Here is a 20,591-nt window from a genome sequence, read left to right on the forward strand (position 1 = left end):
GTCTTAAACGCCTTGTATTGTGGCCCGAGACCACGTAGACAGACTTCCACCTTGTCATCATCATCTACTGACACACCAATAGATGCAAGGGATTCCACAATACCCTTTATCTTCAGCACATAGTCATTCACAGACATGCTCTTTTTCTCCACAGTATGAAGTTCATTCTTCAACTGTATCTTACGAGCCTTGGTATTTGTTTCATAAAGCTTTACCAAGGTGTCCCACGCCTCCTTGGGGGACTTGGCATCCTGAATGTGCCCAATCATGGTGTCCTGTATACTAATGGATAGCTAATACATAACCTTCCTGGCTCCTTGGTTCCAGTCTTTAAACTCTTTCACATCTGCAGCAGTCGGATTTATATCCGGTATCTCCGGTGCCTCTTCATGTTCACCTTCTATGTAGTCCCAATAGCCTTTTCCCATCAGGAAATTAGTCAACCTGAACCTCCAAGCATGGAAGCTATTCTTATCCACCTTCTCAGCCACAATTTGTGTTATGCCATCATTAGACATCTTGCCAAACACACAACTTTACCAGAAACTGCACTCTGGTTTTTCTGCACAAATGCTGTATTTTCTGCACAGCGGTACTGCAGTACTCTCAAATGTCACAACCAGTGACCTCAATGTGCATACATACACCCAATGGCAACTGTAGACCTCTTTGCAGCACCCACAGTGTCTGCACACTCAATCTGTCTTCCTGCAGTTCTTAAAGCAGAGTTCTGCAAAGAATCGATGACTTACCCGCAGTGCTCGAAATCGCCTGCTTTCTGAAAAACGGAGGTCCAGACGCGCCCGAAACGCGTTTTCGGCCCGAAAATCAGAGTCCAAAGGACTATATAGTTGCCCTATAGCTTTACTCTCGCGAAGAAAGCTCCTCAATCAGAGATCGTTTGCCGGTGCCTCCCGTAGAGCTCCCGACAAGGGTGTAGTCACCAACACAATAGGGAAGAGTGGTTGAAGCTCTTACCCTCGTACCGCTTCCTGTGGTTCTCTTGCTTGCAGCTCAGCCCTTAGCACGAACCAGGCTCTGATACCATGAAAAGATGCAGGGGGGAGGAGAGCTTGAGCTCTTGCAAGCACACACACACACTCACAAAACCCTAATAGAGAACACACAAGGTGAGAGGCTGAAAATCTTCTTCTTCTCTACTCAACACTCAACACACCATATACAAGAATAAGAGTACACACAATATGAAAGGTACTCAACCAAATACATACACGGGTTCTCTATAGTGTGAACCCGACTAAATGAGCTGGCGCTATAACTGTGCCAGTCTCTAGAATGGCTGTCACACAGCCTGTCATCCCACTGGCCGCGTATCACCCAAGATCTCACCAACCATGCCAGTGGTGTAAGTGTGGGGCCTATCCCCCAGGCAGGTCATCAGTGGCCACCGCCTCACTAGACGAGCTCGATATCTCAACATATCAATAGGCTATCTATAGATACATGTGAACCATTTGATGCATCACTTTATTAGTAGGCTATCTATACCTCATATCCCAACATTCAAATGATAGTATGTTGAAAATAGCATCCTTCTTCTTGTCCCCTTTGTACATCGGCAGCTCCACTTTTACCTTTCTTGATGTTGGCTTGGCTTGTTCTCCTCCCTTAATAAGACCTCTAGAGCTTCATCTACTCAATGTCTTCCAATCTTCCTCCATTGAGATTACTAGTTCTCTTTGTTCGTTTGCAACTCTTCACTATAAATATTCACTTTGGAGTGTCCCAGTTGAGCAGGTTTATGCACAGTCTCGAAAGTAAGTATTGACAAGTTGCCAATACTTACTAGTTCTCTTTGTTCGTCTGCAAGTCTTCACTATAAATATTCAATTTGGAGTGTCCCAGTTGAGCAGGTTTATGCACAGTCTCGAAAGTAAGTATTGGCAAGTTGCCAAGCGATTATTCAAATACTTACGGCGGGCACTCAATTGCTTGGCTTATTCTATTCTAAGGGGGTGACGTTTAGCTGCATGCTTTCAGTGATTGTGATTTGCCTAGATGTTATGACATGTGAGTGTCCACTATGGATTTTGCTTTCACCTTAGTGATTCATGTATATCATGGCTCAGCAAAGAAGCAACAGTGACCACTTCAAGCTGCAAAGCTAGCTACATGATAGCTTTTACAGGACAACTATGCAGTGTGTATATCTCATAAGCCTTTTGGCAAATCTTGGTGTTGGACACAATAGCCCCCAACTTCCATTTTCACTAATAGCCATAATGCATTAGCACAAGGAACCCAATTTTTCATACTAGCACACAAAGCACATAGAGGCACATTATCATTATGTAAGGGATATACTCATTGTAAGAGAGATTAGCTTGGCTTATGTCTCTACCCACGACAATGTGGCATATATGTTCATGAAGGCTATTTCATGAGAGAAGTTTGAAGCTTTTTGCAAAGCTTTGGGCTATTTCATGAGAGAAGTTTGAAGCTTTTTGCAAAGCTTTGGGCTTATTGGGGATTGATCAACCACATGATTCCTTTACACATTCACATCAACACTACAAGGGAGATTTGTAGCCATTTATATGATAGTGACCTATGGACATCGGCTGACAATGGACCGAGGCACTTTTTCCCTCTTTAGAAGGATTTTTTCCTCGAGCGTATGTACGCACTCTTACGAGTATGTGTAAGTGACCTTATCATGTCACTTCACTTGTACGTCACTCAATCTCATCAATCTTCTTTGAGTGTTGTGCTTCCATCTATCTCTCCTTGATTACTACATCTACGTGTGTGTGTTGCTACATTGATCTCCACTCTAACAAAATGAATGTGTATTACTCAATCTCAAAAATAACTTAATACAAGTGACTAGCATACACTAGGCCTGACAAAACTTAAAAATAGTCTCATGCCACTGATTCTAGTTGAAAGCAAGTATTTACATGAAGTTAGTGACTTCCTTATTTGGAATTCAGCTCGTGGTAAGACTAAATTACAAAGTCTAGCACCGTCTTAGAAGGATTGGACATTCGTTAACTTACGTTAAGTCAGGTGGGTAAAATCATGTTAACCTGCGAAGTGACTATGTACTTATGTCACCAAGCTTAGATGGTGCAAAATGATGTCGATTCTAGAGAGGTGTGGATGGTCCAAGATACATCGTGAAGTTGGCATGCAAGGTTAATTGGTAGATTTGAGACCAATACATAACTGTCAAAATCAGGGCATGTTGGTGATAATCTTTAAGTCACTCTATTGTGGTAGGCACCTTGGCAAGGTAGCATGAAAGGTAAATATAATGTAGAAGTTATTCATGTGAGGCCTCCTTCTGTGATAGAAGTTCTTCATGAAAAGTCTCCTTTTGTGGTGGAAGTGGCCTTGGGGCCTTCAAATTTAGGTGGTTGGTAGAAATGGTTGCACCTTTTGATTGGAAAAATTTGTGCCAAGATTTTTGCATGGGTAGATGGCGGTATGGACCTTCTTGGTGGGACATGATATTATTCCCAGATCTCACAACTTGATGCTCAAATATTGGGCTTCTTTGTGTGGCTAATACATCGGCCAAGGTGAGGTTGTGTTTGTATTGAAGCAGAGGTTCTATTTTTTAATGCTCTTAGGAGGTACTTGCAAGGTCAATGGTTATTTATCCACTAGGCAATGGGTCGCACCATGGACCATGATCCCCCCCATCTTAAGATGTACATTGTAAGTGCATATGTCCATACATGTTGTGAGGTGCAAGATGTGAGAAAAATGTGTGCCTTAGTGAATATATAAGTAACGTGCATGGTTAGAAGGCGTTCCATGTGTGTGTGTGCTCCTTCTATCTTAAAGATTTCTCTAACTCAATGATTGTCTTCAACTCTCTTTACTGATTTCTTTGATGTTTTTTCACGTTGGCTGAGAGAGAAAAAATGAGGGCATTTTTCATGTTGAGGCTTATCGTTCGAGGGTTTAGCTACTGACAAGATTAGGTTGTCAAAAGGGATGGTAGTACAATTGCTTGTGCATGCATTATTCAGTAGAATCCAGGCGATGAGTTGTACCATGGCCAATCTTTTGCCTACCATGGTCCCCTCATCCAAAGAATCGAGTCATGCAATTTATCTCTCTTTGAGCATTCCCTTTCTCCCTTACTTCTCTCTATTCATCAAATGCCATAGACATGTTTGCCTTCAAGCCTCCATAGCTCTCCATAGTTTCCAATATTTGGTATCAGAGCTATAGGTTGATTCTGTCTTGAGCATTAGTGCTGCGCATTCACCGGCTGCCATCTGTACACCCGTGTGCCCGCCATCTGTACAGCAGCCTGTATAGGTGCAAACAATCCGTACAACCTCTGTACTTTGTTAGTTGTAGTAGGCGGCCCAGTCTTAACCACGCATCATGAGCAAAAACCAACATCCTGCACAAATTAGCACACACACATCAGTCCATGAAGCAACCTCGGGAATGTAAACTTGTTTTGGGCCTTTTTTCATTTTCTACAAACTCGACTTAATTAGAGTAATTACACGTAATTACTACCTAGAAGGATGTCTTGGTGATGAGGACATGGTGCATGCACACTTTGTAGTACTTTCAGGTCAAGCGATTAACCCTAATCTTTAGTTTGTCTCACAGTTTTGGGTATTTGAAGGAAAACCATGAGTATTTGCATTCGAAGTGTGTTTGGCTGAGAAGCTTCTGACATTAGTGGTGTACTTGTGTTCCTACATTAAAGTGTGTTTGGCCGAGAAGCTTTCAATGTTGGTGGTGTACATGTGTGCCTATATCAAAGTGTGTTTGGCTGAGAAGCTTTCAATGTTGGTGGTGTACCTGTGTGCCTTGTACAGGGTTTAAGTCCTTAGTTTGAGAATATATCTCATGTGTTTTATGTGAAGTGCTCATTAGATAAGTGGGCTAACTCAAGCACAAACAATTGCTATGTGAAGGGACAATAGTAACAAAGTGAAGAGTTGCATTGTTGGATGGCCGTTTATGCATCGACTTGTTGAGGGCATGTGAGTAGTGTCCAAGCTCTTACCGGTGGCAATTCGAGCTCTTGATGACTCCGGTTGTTGCCCTTTTCTTGCCTGGTTTATCACTGTGTAGGACTCCACTGTTTTCATGCATGTGTTGGTGGGGGAAGTCCTCTTTGTCCACCTTCCATGCTTTTCACGGGAATTTTCTTGTCTTGGCTCAGTGTCCTATCCTTTATGCCGTTTCTTGACGTTCATTTCTTTCGCCAATATTTCTTTGGGTTTTTTGGTGAACCTTTTTTTTTTTTGGCTTTTCTGGTTTTACTCTCCGCTTTCTTCTTTGTTGCTCTCTCTTCTATCTTAGTTTTTTTTCCCACTTTTTGCGGCTTTCTTTCTCTTTTTCTTTCATTGTGCTAGTTATCTTTCTTCATGTGTGGCCTTCATCTTATGCTTAGGCATTGGGTGCTCTCTCTCTCTCTCTCTCTCTCTCTCTCTCTCTCTCTCTCTCTCCACTTTGACAAATCTACGGATTTTTCATGCACATTTAATTTTTGTAGGAGGATGCAGGCCCTTGAAGAGATGTTCCCCAAGTTCATCCTTTCTAGCTACAACTTTATGTTCATCCGCAACAATGAAAAGACCCTCCAACATCTAAAGGTGCAACACTTCCATATGTGATGTCGTCGTCTCGTGAAGATAATATGAAGATCCTCTCATCAACATGTCCATCATTTACACAAAAGCCAGTCTAGGGGTTATTAACTCTTTTTTGTACATCCGAAATCCTCGCCTCTAGCCTAGGATATGTTTACATTATATATGGTTGTGGGCCCAATAATGTTTTAAAAGTAAGACATAAGCCTTGTATATATGGGTAGAGATAGGGAATGGGCACCCAGTTAAGTTGGGCCGTTGACAAAGCCCATTTGTATATATATAACTTTTGATGATATGAACAGGGGGATTTTATCATTTCTCAAGTGCAAAGCTTTCTTCTTCTCTTCTTGAGCTCTTACCTTCTTGCTTGGATGCATGCTTGTGTATGGATACAGGTGAACCATTTGATGCATCCCTTTATCCAATAGGCCATGTATAAGATACATGTGAACCATTTGATGTATCACTTTATTAGTAGGCTATCTATACCTCATATGTGGATACTAGAATCCTTCTTGTTATCCCCTTTGCACATTGGCAGCTCCACTTTTACATTCGTTGATGTTAGCTTGGCTTGTTCTCCTCCCTCAATAAGACCTAGAGCTTTATCTACTGGATGTATTCCAATCTTCCTCCATTGAGATTACTGGTTCTCTTTGTTCATCTACAAGTCTTGACTATAAATATTCAATTTGGAGTCTCCTAGTTGAGCAGGTTTATACACAATCTTGGAAGTAATCATTGGCAAGTTGCCAAGAGATTATTCAAATACTTACGGGCACTCACTTCCTTGGCTCATTCTATTCTAAGGGGGGTGATGTTTAGCTCCATGATTTCAGTGATATTGACTGGGCTAGATATTATGAGACATGAGTGTCCACTAGTGGCTTTTGCTTTCACCTTGGTGATTAATGTATATCATGGCTCAGTAAGAAGTAACTAACAGTGACCACTTTGAGCTGTGAAGTTGAGTACATGATAGCTTTTACAGGACAACTATGGAGTGTGTATAGCTTAGACACCTTTTGGCAAATCTTGGTGCTGAACAAAAGCCCCCCACTTCTATCTTCATTAATAGCCAAATGAATTAGTGCGAGGAACCCAATTTTTCATACTAGCACAAAGCACATTGAGGTGCATTATCATTATGTTAGGGAGAAATGTTGAGATTCAAGCTCGATGTCAGCTTGTGCCAGCTACACTATGTGCTGGCATGTTAGGTAGTAACATGTGTGAGACATAAATGACCGTGTCCAGCTGATCATAGTGTGTGGACATTAGCTAGGGTTAGCAGTGTGTGGATACAACACATGTAGTGTGTTGTAGATTATGGATTATGGCTTTATGCATTGTGTGAGAAGGGAGATGGCTTCCCTCTATGGTTAGGGTTTGCAATATACATAAGGGTTTGCTCCTATGTGTGTGTCTCCTCTCCCTCTACCTGTTTTTCATCATGGTATCAGAGCCTGGTGCTCTCTATTAGGGTTTATGTGAGTGAGTGAGAGAAGAGGGAGAAGAAGTTGTGAAGCTTGGAGCACATCGATTTCCATCAAATTTGAGAGCTTGGCCTACCGGGTAAGGACTACTAAACACCCTTGAGCGGATTGTAGGTTATTCAAGCACAAACAAGGCAAATCAGGGTTGCCCAAAGCAAAAGAAAATTCTGGTTTTTTGCAAGCTTTCCATTGGAGCTTGAAAGCAGTGATGTATTGTGCAAATGGATGCAATCTGGCAAATAAACATGTATGTGACAAGGATTAATGTATTGGCAACTCATGTGCGAGCCCTACATTGAATTTGGAGCCAAGTTGATGCATTTATGTGAGAGGAAAATCACTGGTTTGAAGCCTTCACAAAAACAGAGAAGTGATGCTCATTGTGGATGAAATTAACGCCGATTAATCACTCAATTGATGGATAGTGTACATGCGTAAGAGTGTTGGGAACTCACCTATGCTCTCAATAGCCACTATAATCATCTCAAATCACCTCAAGAGCAGGCGGCGCAGGCAGATATGCAAAAACAGAGTAGTTTTCTCATATTTTTGATAAGTGGAGGCCAAATTCTACTGGTGAGATTGATTAAACCCAAAACTTGCTTAGCAATTGTGTGATATACATACATGATTGGTTGAAGCAATTATGCATTAAGGAGCTGATTAAACAGGCTGTCTACTGTGATTAGTGAAACAGAGGGTGATTAATCGACTAATTACTCTCTCATCTTAAACAATTGGTCTAATTCCTTTGACATGGAGTTAGTAGACATCAATGCTAAGCTACTGAATGCCTGGTCTCTCAATTTGGACAAAAATCAAAGGAACTAGAGCAATTTTACTACTGGTCTTTTCTGGTTTTACTAGTTTTTCACAAAACAGAGAAGGAGATTTGACAAATTTGGTATGTACGCACCTTGGTTGGTGTTGATATGCAACGTTGAGCTTGTTTAGGTGTCAACGCAAGTTATCCACACTTGATTGAACCACTACATTGAAATTTGAAGCCTTGGAAAACGCGCCAAAATAGGGTACCTTGGACTGCGTATGCCAATTCATTTTGGATGCAATGAGTTTGATTTTCTACATCAAAAGTGAAGTTTGTTGAGTACTTTGGAGTATCGGGAACACTTATTAGAGTGTGGTTGAGCTGAGGAAGGCTTGTTTATAGATTTGGACGTGTGTGGAAGGTGCATTTGCATTGAGCAAATATGTCAGACAACCCAGTACAAATTGTGGGTGAAAAGTATCCGGTTGACTGATCATAAACTTCCAAGTATCCGGTTGAATCTTAATTTCCAATCATTCCTTCATCGGAGTATCTATGGCATCATTGGCAACCAGAACGCTCACCACCTATTCACTCAGGGGCCTTTTCTATAGTTCCTAGCTCATAGTACCCCGCAGATAAAATGCTTCCCCAGCATTCTTGACATAAAACAGTCATTTACAAACAGGTCATAATTATAGTTTCTATATTGAACTCTCGTCTTTCCACATTATTTCACATTAATCCATATTATTTAATCCAATTCCAATTCATATGTGTATCCATTCTTGACCAGATACATCATTTTCTATCCCATCACATAGGATTCATTCGGCTTCACATAACATCCATTCTTATCTTTCTTAATTTACATTACGTCTCCTTACATCTATTTCTCATTTATCTCATTCATTCAGATCTTATATTGTTCATTCACATTCTGATTCACATGACATCTCATCTCATCCATTCGCTCATATCGACTTCATAACCATTCACATTCATATTTGCATTCATTATTCCACACACACATCCATATTCGTACATCCACATTCACATCTACATTCATACATTCATTTTCACATCCACATTCATACATCCACATCTACATCTACATTCATACATCCACATTCACATTCACATCCATACATCCATATCCACATTCCACATCCTCATTCACATTCACATACATCCACATCCACATTCCATATCTACATCCATATCCCCATTCACACATCCACATTCATATTCACATACATCCACATTCACATTCCATATCTACATCCATATTCCCATTCACACTCACATACATCCACATTCACATTCACATTCACATCCAGACATCTATATCCACATTCCACATCCTTATTCACATTTACATACATCCACATCCACATTCCATATCTACATCCATATCCACATTCACACATCCACATTCACATACATCCACATTCACATTCACATTCTCATCCAAACATCCATATCCACATTCCACATCTACATCATTTCTTTCACATACATATAACTACATCTATTCTTTCACATACATACATCTCCATCTATTTCTCGTTCTTTTTTTTTATCTAATTGATTTGTTTCACATCCTCATATCTATTTATAGAATACAAGAGAATTCTTATTTTCGATATAAGATTTCTTTACGCATTTATTTATTTATAAATTCCATTTTAAGAAGACTAACACTTTCAAAATAAAAATCAATCTTTTATACATCTTTCTATGCATAAATTCATTTTAAATGAGAATGACACTTTTGAATAGAAAATCAAATCTTTAATGCATCTTCCTATGCATAAAATCAAAATTGATGAAAATAACTCTTTTGAAATAGATTTCTTTATGCATCTTTCCATGCATAAATCCAATTTAGTAGGAATTACACTTTTAGAATAAAAGAATTTTTCTTATGCATCCTATTTATGCATAAAATCATTTATGATGAAAATCACTCTTTTAATATAAAAAAATATCTTTTATGTATATGATTATGCATACAATCATTTATGATCACTCTTTTAATATAAAAGAATTTCTTTTATGCATAAAATCATTTATGATGAAAGTAACACTTTTATAAAAAAAATAATCTTTTATGTATACTTCTATGCATGAAAATCAAATATGATAAAAGCAATACTTTTACAATAAAATAATAATCTTTTATGCATACCTCTATGCATGAAAATCAATTATGATAAAAGTAACACTTTTACAATAAAATAATAATCTTTTATGCATACCTCTATGCATGAAAATCAATTATGATAAAAGTAACACTTTTATAATAAAATAATAATCTTTTATGCATACCTCTATGCATGAAAATCAATTATGATAAAAGTAACACTTTTATAATAAAAACATAATCTTTTATGCCTAAAAATCCATTTTGATGAAAGTAACACTTTCATAATAAAAGAAAATTATTCTTTTATGCATAAAAAATCTATTTTGATGAAAGTAACACTTTCATAATAAAAGAAAATTATTCCTTTATGCATAAAAATCTATTTTGATGAAAGTAACACTTTCATAATAAAAGAAAATTATTCCTTTATGCATAAAAATCTATTTTGATGAAAGTAACACTTTCATAATAAAAGAAAATTATTCCTTTATGCATAAGAATAATAATAATCAATATGCATCTTCTATGCATGAAAATGACACTTTTAGAGTATAGAATTGATAGGAATTACTCTTTTAGCATAATAAAAGATAATTCAGAGAAGTGTTGGGAAAGTTTATGGACTTTTTGTAGAGAAGCAATATGGCTCTTTGATAAAATGTTTGAGGACAGATGGAGGTGGTGAATACACCTCACATGCTTTTGAGAATTTCTTGAGAAAGCATGGCATAAGAAGGCAGTTAACTTGCAGGTACACACCTCAGCAAAATGGTGTTGCTGAGAGGAAGAATAGAGTCATTTGTGATGTGGCCAAGGCGATGCTCAATAAAAAGAGCATGCTATACTATTATTGGATAGAAGCGTGTGCCACAGCGGTGTATGTACTTAATAAGACACCCACAGCAGCCATACATGGAAGTACACCAAAGATGCGGCTTATAGGTTTTAGGCCAGACATGGAAGTACACCAAAGATGCGGCTTATAGGTTTTAGGCCAGACATTGGACACCTCAAAGTGTTTGGTTGCATAGCTTATGTACATGTGCCTGCGAGAGAAGGAGAAAGTTGGATCCTAAGGCAGAAAAGTGTGTGTTTGTTGGATATACACAGGATCGCAAGACATATAAATGTTACAATCCACAAACTTGGCAAGTGGTTATCTCACGAGATGTGGTGTTTGATGAACTTGCTAGTTGGTGTACAAAGCAAAGGATGAGGGTGTCATTGATTCCATTGATGCTGATGTGCATGTGAACTTGCCACAAGCAAGTTCTATTTCTATGTTTGGGCCAGCAGAGTCTGAGAGTAGCACTATACGTCCATGGTCAGGACGCTTGAGGCATGAAAGTGTGAGCACTGGTAGTGTTGTGGATAAAGGGAAAAAGAAGGTTGAAGGAATTGGCATTACAGGTTATGAGTCGTCAAGCTCAGAGAGTTTGGATGAGGAACTTGGCATACCAGTTTTATGCACACCTGGTGCAAGGCAGGATAGATATGTGCCTCCACATGCTAGAGTGACAGGTGTTCAGAGTGATCCGCATGCATTGCGGAGATCCCAAAGGGTCAGATATCCAGTTTTGAAAGATTGACATATCGTGACTTTGCTATGCATTACGCATATATGACCTCTTTGGTGAAGCATGTGGAACCTACATGCTATACAAAAGCTATTGGGAAGCATGTATGGGAGAAGGCAATGGATGTAGAGATGGACGCATTGGTTCATAAAATGAAACATGGGATTTAGTTGCCTTACCACGAGGCAAAAGTGTCATTGGTTGCAAATGGGTTTACAAGGTGAAATGCAAGTCAGATGGTTCCATTGAGCACCATAAAAGCGCGATTGGTAGCTAAGGGTTATGCACAAACCCAAGGCTTAGACTATGATGAAACATTTAGTCCAGTTGCAAAGATGGGAACAGTGAAAGCAGTCATTGCTATGGCTGCAACAAATGGTTGGAAAATGCATCAAATGGATGTGAAAAATGCATTTCTAAATGGTGATCTACAAGAGGAAGTTTATATGGCACAGCCAGAAGGATATGTACACCCGAGGTATCCCACTCATATATACAGATTAAAGAAAGCAATATATGGTTTGAAGCAAGCACCTCGTGCTTGGAGTGATAAGATAAGTCGATATCTTATCTCCCTTGGATTTCAGGTTTCTTTAGCAGATTCTTCACTCTATGTGAAGAAAATAGATCATGGGATTGTCTTACTTGTCATCTATGTGGATGACTTAATTGTCACACGAGATCATGCTACAGATGTTATGCATGTCAAGAAGGCATTGACTGGGCAGTTTGATATGAAAGACTTGGGTGAATTGAGATATTTTCTTGGGATTGAAGTGATCAAAGACCATGCAAGTACATGGTTAGTGCAACGCCAATATGCATTGGATATATTGGCAAAATATGGGATGACAGGGTGTAAGCCAATGAGTACACTTTGGAGCAGAATGTGAAGCTGCGGGGGTCGATTTTGGTGAAGAGTTGGATGATCCATCTATGTATAGAAAGATGGTTGGCAGTCTTATTTACATGATTATCACACACCCGGATCTCAGTTATGCTGTGGGGCTAGTAAGCCAATCTATGCGTCTACCAGTGCTTTGGGCCTCCTGAAGACGTTGCTTTGGGCCTCCTGAAGACGTTGCTTCTCAAGGATGGCATTGGGATATGTGGCCAACCATTTTTGTCATTTGATGAGTTTTTAAGGGGCTGCATGGGGGAGTTGCAGTTCGGCATGATCATTGCTCCCAGAGGAGGAGGATGTGGTGTTTGTTGAGCTAGTGTGGATACTAACCCGATCTTCTCCGTGGTGGTCAATGTGCTTAGAGCGTTGTTTCTTTTGGGATGATGTCGACTTATTTAGCTTGGCCTACAACTGTGTGACGACATTCAATGGGACAGTTGAAATCTTCCCATGTTGAATGCCCAAAGCACTAGTAAGCCAATCTATGCGTCTACCAGTGCTTTGGGCCTCCTGAAGACGTTGCTTTGGGCCTCCTGAAGACGTTGCTTCTCAAGGATGGCATTGGGATATGTGGCCAACCATTTTTGTCATTTGATGAGTTTTTAAGGGGCTGCATGGGGGAGTTGCAGTTCGGCATGATCATTGCTCCCAGAGGAGGAGGATGTGGTGTTTGTTGAGCTAGTGTGGATACTAACCCGATCTTCTCCGTGGTGGTCAATGTGCTTAGAGCGTTGTTTCTTTTGGGATGATGTCGACTTATTTAGCTTGGCCTACAACTGTGTGACGACATTCAATGGGACAGTTGAAATCTTCCCATGTTGAATGCTCAACATGTTGAGGGAGGGCATGCCTTTAACTCTGGAGTGAGAAACTAACTGTAAAGGGCAATCTTTGAAGTAATGGCCAATTCCACAGCCATGACATTGTGGTGTCATTGGTAGGCATGTCTTTTGAGGGCACTTAGCCACAGAGGAAACACAGAAGAGGTGGTTTCCTTGCGGGTGCCCCTATAGTGTGCACAAGTGGTTTAGGGTCCATGTGAGGCATTGGTAAAGAGAGATGATGTGTTAGGGGTGCCTCAAGGATGGCAGAGCGCATGGGCTCCACAGGTTTAGCAATGGACATGGTTTGGATCTTTCCATGAGCAATAGGGTTTTCTTGGTGAGGAAATGGTTGGAATGGAAAGATTGGTACTGGATAAGGTCGTGGTGGTGCTGTGTGTGTGAGTAGTTAGTTTAGGGTGGTGCCACAGTAAGGCTTGGGGCTCGGGAGGAGAGGGAGGTAATGTTACAAATGAACTATGGGTTGTCATTGGCGTGGTGGGGCCAATTGCGTGGAATAGCTTTCTCACATATTGTCGTCGAGAAAGATCGCCCATTTGCAGGCCTGATCAAAGGTGGAGGGGTCCTTGACCAACATGTGGTCGTGTAGCCTTGGGTTGTGCAAGCCCAAGAGGAAACGGTCTATTAAGTGCTTGTTACTCAATTTTTTCCTCTCTTCACAACGCGAATCAAGGTACTTAATGTGTGCGATGTAATCGCATAATGTTTCCTCAGGTTTTTATTCCAATTGGAATAGTGGGATGATGGGGCTCCATTTTGGCCCATAGGGTGCAAAGCTAAGTACCTCTCTCACTACTTTGAAAGTGCTTTTATGCAGAGGGTCAAAGGATTGGAACCACTGCACGGCCTTGTCTCTTCAAGGCCGAGTCCAAGGAGATGGACTTTTGTTGCATCATCGAAAATTTCAAATGCCTGACAGATTTGGTTAAAGACCTCTAGGTGGAATACGAGGTCTCCACCTCCGTGGAATTTCGGTAGAAGTTTGAAAATTTTCTCCCACATAGGTTTTGTATGCGATGTTTGTGGGTGCAAGTGTTGTGACACTCCCCTTTCTAGAGCTTGTGCTAACCTCAAAATGTCAAGTTGTGGCGCAATGGGAGGTGGTGCAAGAGCGAGGGGTGGGAATAGATCCGTGGCTAGAGAAGAAGATATGTGAGGGTGCTCGGGGCGACTATCCACATTGGGATGCAGGTATGGAGGGCCCCCACTAGATGAGGACTCCTTCGCCCTTGGCCAACCATGTGTGGCATGGCGACCACATGTGAATGTGCAATTGGAGCCAGGGTGCTACCGAATGGAATGGAGGCAGTGGGGGCATGCAACCATGACTGAAAGGTGTCCATGGTGTGTGAGGAAGCTTAGAAAAGCTTCAATGGTGCACGTGCGGTCTCGAAATAGAAGTTTGGGCTTTCTTTTGCCTCGCACGTGAATGCATCCTTAAGGTTAAAAATGGTCGTTTGAGGCATTTTATGCGTGTAAAAATGACCCTAGTGAGTCGGGGAGGTAGACCATAAGCACCCCTAAAGATTTGGAAATTTTAAAATTTTTTAAATTTTCTTTAATTTTAAATTTTTGATGTTTAATTTTTTTAGAATGGTACGTCCGTATGCTTAGGTTGGTACAACCGTACACTTAGATTGGTACGCTCGTGGCTAAGGTTGGTACGGTTGTATGCTTAGGAAGGTACGATCGTGGCATTTTTTATTTTTTTAATCAAAAAATTATTTTTTGAGAATGGTATGTCCGTACACTTAGGATGGTACGGGCGTACACTTAGGTTGGTACGCTTGTGGCTAAGGTTGGTATAACCTGTATGCTTAGGATGGGATGGGCCTCCCTCCACCTCTAGTTTCTTTTGGTGGCACCTTAAAAGTATGTGTAGAGAGGGCATTTTTAAGCGAAGGGTAGGCATTACTTCCTTTCAATTGGACTTTTTGTTGGAGGAAACATACCTGGGAATTTGAGGATTAGCTTTGCATAAGGGAAGTCTATGTAGTTTTATACGTTGTGAACAAAACTATTAGCTTAGAATTTGACAAGATGTTGGCCTTTGTGATTTTTGTTTTTTTTTTTTGATCTCGCCATTGATCACAATCCTACCATTGATTCGTAATTTTTAACTTGATTAAGTAAGCTTTGATTTGCATTGATTGATCACACCAATGATTACAATCCTTGTGAACCTTTACTATTGATTTTGGCATTTGGTGCTCCTAGATTTGAAGTATGGATATACACTTGTTTTTTTTTTTGCACTCTAGTCATTGGAATCACCTATGGAAATTGTACTTAGTTTGGTTAAATTTGGATGCATGATGGCTGATTGTTGGTGGCAATTTCCTCTTCCTTTTTTGTATAGTTGGTTCTCTAGTAAAGTGACAATGCAGGATGCGGCACATCCCTTTGTTTTTAAATACAAGAGAGGGTATTGAAATTGGATGATATCAATAGGGTAGATTCAAACCTAGTGCCTCCTTTAAAGAGGCATGGATGCCCAATTAACTAGGCCATGTGACGTATTATAGCTTTTCATGTTGAAAAAAAACATTTGCATATTCCCACGAGCTTGTTGCCTCAACATGTACCCATATCTAGCTAGCTTTGAGAAGAAATTACTAACTGTGTGTTGATTTTGGCACTGTTAACCAAATCGAAGGCCACGTTAATGTAGCTGCCACCATTTATATTCCCGACAAACTTAGTCGTATAATAGCCATGTTAGCATGTATATTTTTTGAGGGTTACAAGTAATATATGAATTTATCCCTATGCCCGTGTCACATAGTATGATGTCATAATAGTAGGTAGCTTTATCATAAAGCCAAGTGTTAAAGAATCGACATGGCCACATGTATGGGCACGTGTCAATAGGCCATTCCCCTATGCGCCCTTTTCTATAAATAGCCAATCCTTAACCTGCGTGTTGCTGTGGCACAAAAAGCAAAACGTTCACTCCTTGGCTTACACATGGCTACATTCTCCCCTTGTCTTGCCATGTGCCCCTCCTTTCCTCAATGCTTAATAGATAATAGATAATATAGATATAGAATTCATGGACCCACGCTTGATGTTGTTGTGCTGTAGAATGAATATTCCTACGCGTATGTGTATCTCTCTATGTTACTCATATATGCGTACATCTTGCTCTCTCTCTCTCTCTCTCTCTCTCTCTCTCTCTCTCTCTCTATATATATATATATATATATATATATATATATATATATATATATATATTCAAATAATTATTTATTTATAGTTATATCATATATTTCACGTGAAGTACTCTCTCTCTCTCTCTCTCTCTCTCTCTACACACACACACACACACACACACACACACACACACACACACACACACACACACACATACATATACATATACATATACATATACATATACATATACATACATATATGTATGTATGTATGTATATATATATTCAGATATTTAATAATTTATAGTTATATTCATATATTTCATGTGAAGTACTCTCTCTCTCTCTCTCTCTCTCTCTCTCTCTCTCTCTCTCTCTCTCTCTCTCTCTCTCTCTCTCTCTCTCTCTCATTGTATGCAGAAGCTCACACACCTCTTTAGGCATGCAAGGTAGAGTCCTCGCTTTATTTGGTGTGTAGGGTAGGGTTGTGTGTGTAGGGCGTCCTAGGTCTTTCATGTCGTGTGCAAGATTACGTTACAACTGTGCTGCAGGGTGGGAAGGCATCAAGGCGGGCTACATATAGGCGTTCAATGTTTTTGTGTAGTTGCACGGCATGAACCTGGGTAGGCATGAGTGCAAGGTGATGCAACCAACCAATGTTGTCTCGTGAGTGCAAGTATGTGATATCCTCAACTCATCCTGCTACTCTACTACTACTTGTTATACGACACAGATTATTCCCCTTATACACTACCACCACGTGGCTAGAGGAGGAGCATCGGAGATGGTTTTAGAGGAGATGAGTGACACATGGCATGAGGAGAAATCCTGTGTATACTAAATAGTAAGTCTATAACCCATGCATTACTATGGTATAAAGTTTTTGCTTGTATGCGTGTGCGTATGCAAGTGTGGGATTGTGTAGGTGTATGTGTGCAAGTGTATGTGTGTCTATACATGGGTGTGTTTATTCATACAAGCATATGTGTGTGTCGTGTGTACGTGTGTTTATGTGGCGAGTATGTATGTGTGCACCTATACATATGTGTATATGTGTGCGTGTGTATATGTGTATATGTGTGCGTGTGTGCGTGTGTATATGTGTGCGTGTGTGTGTGTCTCTCTCTCTCACAAAGACACAATCTCTCATACACATATGCAAACACCCTCTCTCTCTTCTCACACACATTGCACACACACAAACATCTCTCTCTCACACACACATACACATGCACATACACTCTTGCTCTTCTCACACCCCATTTCACACACATGTAGAAACGCTCTCTCTCTCTCTCTCTCTCTCTCACACACACACACACACACACACACACACATACACACCTTGCACGTGCATGTGTGCCATTGCGTGTGTGCATATGTGCATGTGACTTGTGGTCAATTTTGTGTGTGTGCATGTGTGTGTGTCAGTTGTGCATAGGTGCAAGGTGTGTGCATGTGCGTCTATACATGTGTGTGTGTGTGTGAGTGTGTAAGTGTGCATTTTTTATGCGCGTGTGCAAGTGCGTATATGCGTAGAATTATGCACATGCATACAATTATGTGTATGTGTGTGCATCTATTTGTGCATGTCTACATGCGCATGTGTACGTCTACATGTGTGGTGTGTGAGTGTGTATGCTTTTGTATACGTGTGTGTGTGCATTTATGCACGTGTATACACATGTATGTGTGTGCAAGCGCGCACGTCCTTGTGTGTGCATGTGTGTGTGTAAACATAATTATAGATCTATATATACATACATACATACATATACGTATACATATATATATATGTATATGTATACATACATACATATACATTCACACACACACACATATACTCTTATCTATTAGTATCATACGCACACACACAAACACCCTCTCTCTCTTCTCACACATACACATGCACATGCACTTTATCTCCCTCACGCACACAGAGACGTTCTCTATCTTTCACACATACATATGCACATGGACTCTCTCTCTTCTCACACCCCATTTCACACACACTCTCTCTTGCACACATAATCTCTCTCTCTCTCTCTCTCTCTCTCTCTCTCTCTCACACACACACACACACACACGCACACACGCACACACACACACACACACAATGCAAATGCACACCCCCTACACATGCATGTGTGAGACTGTGTGTGTACGTACACACACGTGTATGTCTAATTCACGTGTAGTACACATGCACGTGAGTGTGTTGACTATGCACGTACACACACTTGTGTCAAATTCGTGTGTACCCATGCTGCACATGAGTGTGTTTACTATGTACATGAGTGTTGTGTGTACATGCATGCACACGTGTGCATGTGCATTTGCGTATATGTATCTATTTGTGTGCATGCATCTTTGTCTCTATGTGTGTATACGTGTATATATGCATGCACATGTGTACATGTGTGTGTGTATACATGTGTGTGCATGTATACAATTACGTGTACAAGCATGTGTGCGTGTACATGTGTGTGCATGCATCTTTGTCTCTATGTGTGTATACGTGTATATATGCATGCACATGTGTACATGTGTGTGTGTATACATGTGTGTGCATGTATACAATTACGTGTACAAGCATGTGTGCGTGTACATCTGTGTGTACATTGTTGTGTGCATGCATACATGTGTTTTTGTGTGTGTGTGCATACACTCGAGTACGTGTGTGTGTATGTAAGTATGCATATTTGTGTGTATATGTGTGCATGTATATGTGCATGCGAGTGCGTGCTTATGCACATGTGTGTGTGTTTGTGTGCATGTGTGTATATTAAGCGTTTAAAATTTAATCTTATTTAAAGCTATATAGCTTACTAGTTTCTCAACCCACGTGCCACGTCCCCCCTTTGCATGCCGGTGCATGTGTATGCACATGTGTGTGTATTAAGCATTTAAAATTTAATCTTATTTAAAGCTATCTGGCTTACCAATTCCTCAACATACGTGCCACATGTCCCCCTCTTCCCTCTTTGCTATTGTTGGCTATTGCGTAATTGCCCCCTGCATGCATTCATGTGTATGTACATGTATATCTCTATGTGCGTGTGTATGTACGTGCATGTGAGTGTGCATGAGTGCGTTCAAGTGTACAGGATTACGTTGTAGCTACAAGGTGGGAAGGCATCTAGGCGGGCTACATATAAGCATTCAATGCTTTCATGTACTTGCATGGAATGAGCTTAGGTGGGCGTGAGTGCAAGTTGATGCAACCAAGGTAGTCGTGAGTGGAATTATGTGATACTCTCAACTCAGGCTACTACTACTGCTACTACCTATTACAACACAGATTGTTCCCCTTATACACTACCACCACGTGGCTAGAGGAGGGGCATAGGAGATGGTTTTAGAGGAGATGGTAAGAGAGAGTGACACATGGCATGAGGAAAAAAACCTTTGTATAATAGATAGTAAGTCTATAACCCATGCATTACTACGGTATAAAGTTTTTTCTTGTATGCACGTGCATATGCAAGTGTGGGATTCTGTATGTGTATGTGTGCAAGTGTATGTGTATCCATACATGTGTGTGCGTGAGCATATGTTTATTCATATACGAGCATATGTGTGCATATATATCTATGTGTGTAATTTGTGTGTGTGTTGTGTGTATGTGTGTGAGCGAGTATGTATGTGTTCACCTATACATATATGTATACGTGTGCATGTGTGTGTGTCTCTCTCTCACAAAGACACAATCTCTCATGCACACATATGCAAACACCCTTTCTCTCACAAAGACACAATCTCTCATGCACACATATGCAAACACCCTCTCTCTCTTCTCACACACATACATACACATGCATATGAACATGCATCATCTCTCTCTCTTATGCACATACACACATCTCTCTTTCCACACACACTCTCACACATATATAGAAACTCACTCTCTCTCTCTCTCTCTCTCTCTCTCTCTCTCTTGCACACACACACACACACACACACCTTACACGTGCATGTGTGCCATTGTGTGTGTGTGTGTGTGTGTGTGTGTGTGTGCGCGTACGTGCATGTGTGTGTCAGTTGTGCATATGTGCGAAGTGTGTACACATGCATCTATACATGTGTGTTACATGTGAGTATG

The sequence above is a fragment of the Cibotium barometz genome, chromosome 5 (assembly GCF_041138505.1).
Source record: "Cibotium barometz isolate CiBa-2024 chromosome 5, ASM4113850v1, whole genome shotgun sequence".
Lineage (NCBI taxonomy): Eukaryota > Viridiplantae > Streptophyta > Polypodiopsida > Cyatheales > Cibotiaceae > Cibotium > Cibotium barometz.